General features: G+C 34.4%; 1 long non-coding RNA gene across 1 annotated transcript; it reads left to right on the top strand.

Annotated features, from left to right (window-relative positions):
- Positions 1 to 7,698: 7,698 nt before the first annotated feature.
- LOC110706870 lies at positions 7,699 to 10,009 on the top strand. Its single transcript, XR_002508400.1, has 3 exons — positions 7,699 to 7,942; positions 8,588 to 8,643; positions 9,786 to 10,009. It is a non-coding gene; the product is annotated as an uncharacterized LOC110706870 (long non-coding RNA).
- The last annotated feature ends 237 nt before the right edge of the window (positions 10,010 to 10,246 follow it).

The following is a 10,246-nucleotide window of genomic DNA, read 5'->3' as shown; positions in this document are numbered from 1 at the left end:
GAAACTTCCTTCCACTTAGTATAAAATTCGGTGAAACCTTCATTGTCCCTTTGCCTCAAGATTTCAAGCTCTCTATAGTCAGTTTCAACTTGAATGTTACACTTGTATCTATCAATGAAGGCACGCGTAATACTATCCCAAGTAGCCATTTTCTAAGAGTCCATGGAAAAGAACCATTGTTGACATACTGGTTCCAAGGAAAGAGAGAAAAGTGAGGGGAAAACCTTCTTGTCAATTACCTTAATCTCCATAATCGTCTCAAAGGCCCTCAAGTGGAAGTAAGGGTTGTCGGTAGCTTTGAATTTAGGGATGTCATTGGCAGAGAACTTTTGCGGAAGAAGATCCTTATCCACTGAGACCCCTTTGGAGTTTATTCCAAAATACTTGTAGTCATTGGAGATTTGACTCAAGTTATCTTCCATGCGCTTGATGGTTTCAATGGGTACTTGCTTGTTAGGGTCTTCGACTCGAGTAGTGAGTCCCTTGAGCATTTTGGCAAGTCCATTCATAGTTTTTTCAAGCTTCTCGAATTCTCCTTGACTGGCCATTATTACGAACTTTTTCCTGTGTCGAATCGGTTTATCAAAGAGTAATAATTAAACAAAAGTGTTGTCCTTAATTAAACAACCTTCTCTCCTTGACCAAGCGCTATAGAATTAAACCATTGACTCTTTTAATGACTTGACTCAAACTCGATCCGACATGCATAGATGGGAAAGATCATAGTTTATGAGGGGAATGATATGTATGGGGGAAGTATGTAAGAGGAAAGTATGTGAATGTGGAAAGTGTTAAAGAGGGAAAGTGTAATGTATGGAAAGTATGTGGGAAGGTATATGTGAATGTGGAAGGTTATGGAAATTTTTGGGAATAAGATGAACCCTCAACTCAAATGACGGAAAAAAGACTCATGCATGGACCTAAGACATGGTAATGGTGAAAAGACATGTACAAAGTGTGTGCTATGGCTCGTGAGTGAAAGTGACATGCTCAAGACTCGTGTAATGACCATGGACTAAATATGTCATTAGACTCAAACAAGGACTAGGTTAGGACATCGGTTAAACATTACATTAATTAATTATGAAATTTAGACTCGACGTGAAGACTCGGAAGGAAAAGACCGAACCATCACGTGGCGATGGAACCGTCGTGGCGCGATATGACTATCGCATCGCGATAAAGCTGGCGTTCGGCGGCACAAACCATACTTCTGCACCAAAACTGGAGCGTTAGTTTAATTTGTTTTCGGTAGTTCTTTTGAAGGTATAAGCCTATAGTCTCACTAATTCAAGTATATTTAGACTTTATTAATTCAAATTAATTATGCAAAGTCCTTTTAGTCAATGATTAGTTTGTTTAGACTTTATTTACAAACACAAGTAAACACAAGAGGTTAGTTCATCACAAGTAAGGTATGAACAAGCAAGGAATGCACAAGTAGTCACAATATGATGTAATGAGTTTGCAACCTAAACATGGCTCTAGTTCTCTAAAGTTCGAGGATTATGGTAGTCAAAAGAGAGTCCATGATTATGAGTCTGGATGCATCGCGTGAAAGCCTTACCTTTGGAAGGGTTGGGCGCGTATGGATGGGACCCCGCAAGTTAGACTTGCTTCCATGGTGAATTCACAAACTCGGATGTACTCGTCGTTGCACGGAGAGTTTGATTGGGTAGATGAAGCGTGAATTCCCAAGGGCTAAAGCCATATGTAGAACACATATGGGTTCAGAAAAGAAGAAAAAACTCAATTAGGAAATAGAATCGGCAAGACAGTACTAGAATCGGTCAAAACAAGAAGGCAGATTACTGGCACGATGTCGAAAGAACTCGGCGCGAGAAAACAGGGTCTATCGCGCAGCGAAACCCTATCGCGTCGCGATAGAGCTGTCGCATGGCGATGGACACTGTCGTCTCGCAACAGTTCCTGCGTGTTGCGGCAGTTTTCTGTGTTCTTCGGATTTTCCGATTTTCGCAGTATCTTTTCGATTCTAGTTGTGAAAGATATTTCCGGCTTTTCCTACGTGTAAAAATCCTATGTTTTTTATGAATTTCGGATGGTCTTTCCAATGCAGACCTTTTTATGCTTATGCCACAATGTTAATCAAAATTACGCACATGAATATTTAGAATCTTTCAAGTATCATCCACTCATTCTAAAGTCAATTGCCAAAATAAATTTTAGGAATCCAAATTAGAAATCCTCCCCAGTGGAGTCGCCAAAAACTATAGGGAATATTTCAAACATCAACTTTGAGCCCCACTTTGATCATGCACTTAAGCATGGTGGCGTCCAAAGGGAAGGAAGCTAGAGGAAAAAGAGTCGCCAAAAAGTTTTAGGAACTTGTAAACCGTTCACGGGTGTGAAGGTTACACCCCATTCACGATCACAGAGATCGCTAACTCCATAGTGGTCCGGAACCATGACTGGATATTCGGGCACGATGGTACGAATCCAACCTAAAAAAGATTGAACCCGCCCTAAATCGGCCTCTACTTAATTCTTATGATATTCATGTTCGCTTCCCGATGAACATACATACGTCAAGTTAGCCCTAAACCTGTTTAATCTATGTTGGTTGATTATTGATGCACAAATAAATCTATTATTGGCGATCACTTGAATTAAAATCATATTAAACCTAAATCAAATTATTAATTATCTTATTAGGCGTGATTTCAAGTACAAATTCCCTTTAAACCTGCAAGAAAGGGCGTGATCAAGCAATAACAATCAATCATGAATAATCAAGCAACGTATAATTAACACAACAATCATCATCATAATAATATCATCAAAACATCATTAGCAAGATCCTAGGCATGATACTAAACGGATTAATAAAAAACCCTAGTATGTCACTAACAATAAAGATCAAAGCTTTATCCTAAACATGATACTAGAAATCATAAAAGCATCTTAACATGATACGTACTAGAAATCATAAAAGCATTCTAACATGATACTAGGAATTAATATAATAATATCTTAAACATGATTTCTATATCAAAAGAGAGGAATAAGGATAGTAGATCTACTCACTTTGATGCCTCGTACCTCATTCTATCAAAACAATACACACGTTAGTAACTTCAAGAAAGATTAAATCAAACAAATCAATTAAGAATTGAAATATAGATTTGGGACCAAACCCTCAGAACTATCAACCTTTCACGTCGAGGTCGAAGGCAACTACGAGATTGACTTGGAGTATTTAAAGCTCGTGAAGGAAGTATGGTGTGTGATTGAAGAAAATAGTGTTGGGATGTGTTTAGGCTAGGCTAAGAAATCAAGAGAGAGAAAAAAGCTTTTAGCTTAGAAAGGGGATTAGATGATGATTGTTGGTGAATGAAAATGGGGTAAAACGACCTCTATTTATAAGGAAAAACGAGGGTCGAAAGATCAGAAAAGAGTCAGAATCCGACTCGGAGTAAAATAGATTTCTATCGAGACACGATAGATTTATCGCCGCGCGATAGGCTTATCGCAGCGCGATATTTCTATCGCTCAGCGATGCTTTTAGAAGATAGAATCCGTAAGGAATCCCACTTCCAATCAAATTGGGTTAATCGAATTTCCGTACGTATTCTAATTTTATCAAAATTAAAACAAGTTTATCCGAAGTAAAATTCTTAAATCTTTATCTTTTCAAAAGCAGGATAAATTAGATCCTTCTAGAGAATTCTAGAAGCTAATAATAAATTCTAAGGGATTTAGGATCGAATACAAACTTCTAGAGGATTCTAGAAGATCACAATAAATCCTAATTGGTTTAGGAATGATGTTAAGGTTAACGGACCCTCCACATGGTCATAGGGTCGCAGGTAAGGCTCGGTTTAGGCTCGATTTAGTATTTTGGCTATATCTTCTTCGTTATAAGTCGGATTTGGGCTTATGATATATTGTTGGAAAGCTCTTTTCAAGCCACATCCAACTACAAAATTATTGAACCAGAATAATGGACCAAAATAATCTGGTTTGGACGTTTTTATAAATTGGACATGAAATGAACGATTTTCGAAGACACGAAGTGAATGATTTTGGGTTTAAAGGCACGAAATAAATTATTTTGGATTAAAACTCTAAGGACAGGTTAGAAATGGTCAAGGCTAAAGGGAAATTTACGAGACTCTTTAACTCTTCACCTAACTCGATAATCAAAGACGTGAAAGGTACTCATCACTGGTTTGGTTTTTGGGGAGACACAATCATGTGTCTACAGAAAATAATTGGTATTTTTCTAATTAATTATTTTATAAAAAATATATTATTTACGCAATCATTTTTAATTCCTTGAATATAGCAAAATAATTTCCTAAATTCTACATAAGGGGTCCGAAAATTTGAGCTATGGAAGCTCAAAATTTTCGGCCACCTTGGTTGATTTTTGGGTGATTTATTTTTGTAATTTGTATTTTTAATTATCTCCCCTAAATCTATTATTTTTCCTTAATTCTTATTTCCCATCTCCTAAACATTTTATCATCTTATTTCCCTACCTTACATCATCCTTGATTATTCCCCAAGCAAAGCTATTGCCATATTATTTTTCATGACAACATACTTTCCATTAATTAATTATTTCTTAGTCATCTTAACATTAAACTTTCCATATTCTTTAGCTCTCTTCTCCAAGTAATATCCTTCATTATTTTTACCATAATTTTTCCTAAATTCTCTTACTATGATTCTTGCATGAACTAGCCTATAAATACCCCTTGAATCATAGCTAAACACTCACACCAAATTCTCTAATTTCTCTCTTAATTTCTCTCTAATTCTCTTCTCTTCTTCTTGTTCCCTTGCGCCACCACCACCACAAATCACCACCTCCACCGCCGGCTGCCGGCTGCCACCTGCCGTCGACGCCGACCACCACTGCCAACCACAGCCGCCGGCAGCCACCCTTGCCGCCATCTCTCTTCTCCTTTTTCCTTGGTTTTCTACCTTTTCTTCTTCTCTTCTCTTAATTAATTAATTAATTAATTATTATTATGGGGGTTTTATAAAAATTATTATAAGTGTTTTTATTTAAATAAAATAAGATTTTTATTCAAGTTTATGAAAAATAACTTATAAGGTTTATGTACATATAGTTGGGGGTTTTATTTTAATTTTTGTGATTATTTATTAGCCTTATATTAATTAAGATTATATTTATTTGTAGGGTGTATTTGATCAAAGTTCTTGAAATCCCTTTTTGTGTTGCTAGCAAGGATCAAAGGTACGTTTAGGTGGCTAGATACCTTTGAAATTTATTGGATTGAATAAACATGTTTTATATAATTTTATGGTGATTGAATTGAATTATGATTTATGATTTATGAAATAAAAGCATGTTTAAAGAATTGGTTTTGATAAATAAATTGAGGATTGATTTTTATATCATGTTTTGAATAAATTATTCATCATGTTTTAAAAGGTTTGAGTTTGAAAGCATGTTAAATTAAATAAAAAGGAGGTTTTAAATTGTTTTATTATAAAGATTAGAATTATTGGTTAAAGAGGAATTATTGAATTATTTATTAAAAGCTTTACAAGCATGAGTATTATATTAATCCCACTATGCAGATTCATTGAAAACTATGGACTTTGTATGACCTAGTCTTTCCTCAAGGATAGCCTTTCAACATAAAGATACTAGCTTGGGGGGTGTGCACACTTAGAGAGGAATTGGGTTTTTGAAAAGAATTGATTTTTAATAATCACTATTATTGAATTATTGAGTTATTAATTATATTTGAGTATATTGAGAATTTTTTTTTAAATCATGACTTTGGAATTATTGAATTAATTATCGGAATTGGTTTTTAAAGCATGTTTCCTAATAAATTGAATTTACTTATCTTGCACTTATCGTACTTAGCATATTTTGCTAACTCGTATTTCCTATTTGTTATGGTTCGCCCTGTTTGCCTTAATGGTAAGCAGTGTTGACTATTTTCAGGTGGAGTCAATAAGTGAGCAGTTGGGAGTCCTGGGATGTTCTTCACCTAGTTTAGGAATATTGGTCCTTGTTTCTATTTTGAGTACTCATAACATTGGTTACTAATTTTATTAAGTATTAATAAAGAAAGAGTTTGAATTTCCGCTGCGAAGTTGTAGTTTTAATTAGAAGTTTGAGTAGCCTTGCGTAATCATGCGGCGGTAATACGCCTAAGTCTACCTCTACGGTATAATTATATGTATTATACTAGTGTTTCCGTAGAGGGAGATTTAGGTGTGTTACACAGATGTTCAGGCTAACCTGTAGGCTAACCTTGAGGAGGCTAGTGTTGACCAAACTGGGGAGCGAACTGCTGGGATTGAAGGGCCACGTGCAGAAGAACAACCGCAAACTGAAATAATTATTGACCCGCATGCCATTAGCTATGCAGACTTGGAGAGTAAACAGCAATGAAGTCCCACAACTGAGGTTTTATATGGTTTTGTGGTAGCCTAAAATACTTTAGTATGTTTTCGGTATTGCTTATAATTACTTGTTAAGTTTTTGTTGTAAAGACACATACTTTGGGTGTTTTCTTTGTTTTTATTAGTTTGAAACTTGTGAATGACTCTGGGTTGTTTGAATTGATTTTAATTATTGCGTTTTTATGGTTTTATTTGAGCATATTCAGTGTTGTGGTCCCTTTGAATAGTTGTCTTCCAAGTTTAATATTGAAGGTATATTTTGTGTGTTGGTGATGTGTCCGTGAAACCAGGGAGTAAGAGAAATTGATTTCAGTGCGGTATTTGGTGGGAATGGTACGGGTGAAGTTGGTTTTTTACGGGATGATGTTAGTACTGGTAATGGGGGTGCAGTAGTCTAGGACACGGGGGAAGTTCCAACAAAAGGAGGTAAGAGGAAAAGGGATAGTGTTGCAAAATGACCCCATAAACCTGGATACGCTAAGGAAATTGGTGACAAATATTGTCATGCTTTGCGTGATGTCCCGTCAAGGAATATAGCTGTTGTGAGTTGTACTTGATTTATAGTGCTAATATATTAATTTATGCCATATTCTAATAAATAAATCTAAGAGATTCATGTCATGACATTTGGAAAGGTATTTGTCCCCGTTCTCATGGAAAAACATTGGTGGTGTGCTGCTTTTCATTTGAAGGATAAGAAGATATGGCTCATAGATTCCATTCACCCAGAACCAGCTTTCACCCACGATGATGCCCTAGATGAGTTGGTATGAATGAGAATATAGTTACAATTTAGCGTCGGATTTATAACTTTCCATTAATACATAATAAAGGATAACAAACATGTATTCATTAAACCAGAGGGTCGGAATGGACAAGATTCTGAAGCATTTCGACGACACCTAGCAAGAGGAACATGTAATACTCCGTATTTTTATGTATTTTATAAATTATTTAATTAATTATAAATTATATTTTTACGAGCTCAAGTATTTTAATTAAATATTATAAAGGACTAAAGTAATTTAATTATAAAGTTTTGTAAAAGTAAATATATTTTGGGTTAAACATTTATCAATTATTTGGTCTTGTTTAAATATGGTATATAAACGATTCCTACATACTCCTAGTGGACTTACCCATTTCATTTAACTAAGCCAAATTCTTATATTTGAACCCTTGTGGGTCAAATATTTCATAACTAAAGCCTACTTAATTATTAAGCCCAACCCTAATCTTTATTCTCTACTCTATAAATACCTCTCAATACCCAAAAATTTTCCACACAAAGAGGCTTAATAATTAGATTGGGGTAAGTATTATTTTCTTTTATTTTTCTCCTTTTGTTTTTTCTCTTTTTCTTTCTTTTCTTTCTTTCCCTTATTTCTTTCTTTTTCTTTTCCTTTCATGCGTGGGATTGCTGCCACGCACCTCACGTCCACCGAGACTTGCTGCCACGTCACCCAAGGCTGCAGGCCACCTTCTGTCGCCCAGCCGGCGACCCGCGGCCAGCCCAGCCACCGCGGTGGTTTGTCTCTCCTCATCCTTGTTTTAAATTATTGTTTATGTAATTATTTGTTTTGGGTTTTGATTTTTGATTAATAAATTATATTAGTATGTGGTATAACTGTGTTTTCACAACTAAAGAGTATAATTTCAGATTATGTAGTGTTATAATTTCAAAAGTTATAAGTATTAAAAGTTAGGGTTTTTAATTTATTCAAGACTTGATTTTTAGGGTTCTAATATCAATTAATTTGGGGGTTTTATATGTTTCTTGTTTCTAATTTTAATAAGGCATATAAAGTATGTTTTTATGAAGTTTTGATGAGATTCTAATAAAATTATTTTGCTGGAATTTTATTTTAAGTACTAATTTTATGTTTTAATAAAAGGGGGTTAATTACCCATAGATAGAGAAGGTTTTAATTGATTTTAATGGAATTTTCAGATTTATTGAGGGGTTTAAACCTTAAAAAGTGTGCTGGAATTTTTATATTAACACCATGAATGAGTTTTTACTTTGTGGTTTTAATTATCCACTTAAAAATAAAGAGTTTTAAAGGTTTTAAACCAAAATTTCGACTTATTAGAGAGGTTTTAAAGTGTTTAAAAGTTGCTGGAAATTTGTGTAATCAAAGGATTAATTGAGTTTATATACTTGGTATTGTAGGAGACTTTAAGTTGAGTAATTTCTAGCATTGTGGCTAGTTGGAAAGGCAATTTGAGGTACGTATATGCGTAGGCTGTGTTAATTATGCGTAGTACCATGTTAGAAAGTTAAATTGGTATCAAGTATGAGATTAGTATCATGTTAAGTTATTGTGGTGATACTTGGTTGAATTGATTATTTGGTTATCCATGTCTTATGTGTAAGCATGTAAATATGTTGGAATTATTATTATTATTATAAGCTTGATGCAAGTTAAAAGTAATTGAATCATGTTATATTATTTATTATTCATCATCAAGAAAGCATGTATTTAATAAGCAAGTCTTATGTTTATAGAAAAGAGATAAGGTTATATTTATTGAGCATGATTCATGATTTTATTCTCACCCATTTATTATTGGAGTTGAGTCAAGAAAGTTAGTTATTTATTTACTCACCCACAAAAGTTGAGGTCGAGTCAAAGAAGTTAGTTTATTACTCACTCACATAAGTTGAGATTGAGTCAAGGAAGTTTGTAAGTGCATTTTATGCACCAAGATAGTAATCGTGCAATTTTGTGCACAAAACTAGGCAAGGAACCCTAATTAAAATAAATAGTATTTGCTCACTAACTAATTCAAGAATGAAATGAAAGTGTGTGTTGTTTGTTGTGATGTTTATCTTGATTGATTGGTTGGAGTCATCACAAGTTAAATTGGTAAATCACGTAAAGTGTAAGAGGATACGCACTAAAACTCTTGGAACGTATATACCTTGAGTATGAACATATGGGGGGAGTTATGGGGTTTTATATTTAACCATAGCTTCTACAGGGGTACAGGATTCTGTACTTTCATTATTAATGCGCTCAAATTCCGTCACAAGGTGACATAGTAGGTGCCAATTGGGGTAGCTCCCTAATTGGAAGCTCAATATTTTAATGGGCTATTTTTAAGGAAGGAATCTCGTTCGATGCGTTATCCAAAACTATATCTTAATAAATTAAAGTAGAGTCATGAGTCAAAGGTAAGTTGACTTGTGTTATATGGCAAGCATGTTTTATTTATTTATTTATCTATTTATTGTTAGGATATTCATGTTAGTGTGATTATTCCTATTGGTGCATATGTACTCAGCTTTTGCTGATTCGTACTTTGTTGTTTGTGTTTGGCTTTTCTTTGGATTGGTCCTACTATGACCCATTTTATATGGCGAGTAGTGAGGTTGAAATAAAGAGAGGTACAGGTAGAAGGAGCATATCAAGCATGATGGGATTGAGCGAAGAGGCTTATATGTTTCTTTGTTTACTATTTATTGTATTGAATTATTTGTGTAATTGTTGACACTAACACTAATTATTGTTTTGATGTTTTAGTTTGATTTTTAAAAGGGCCTTCAATGGTTCTAAGTTATTGGTTTAATGTTAGTTGATTTTAAAGTTGAGTTGTTTTACTAAACTTTATTTCATTTGACTTTTTAAAAGTTAGTCTTCCGCTGTGTGACTTTGAAAATAGCCTTAGCCGTTATCACGATGGCGGTAATATCTTGGTTATTTCCTGAAATGAGTTTTATTTAGAGAAAGAGTATTTTAAAAGGAGGAAATTTCCAGGGTATTATAGGACCTATGTTGACATGGCCCACAGAAGCTATGGACATCAAAGAATCGACTGACGAGTAAGG

Source organism: Chenopodium quinoa, unplaced genomic scaffold, assembly GCF_001683475.1.
Source record: "Chenopodium quinoa cultivar QQ74 unplaced genomic scaffold, ASM168347v1, whole genome shotgun sequence".
NCBI lineage: Eukaryota > Viridiplantae > Streptophyta > Magnoliopsida > Caryophyllales > Amaranthaceae > Chenopodium > Chenopodium quinoa.
This window is presented reverse-complemented; position numbering and strand designations above follow the sequence as displayed.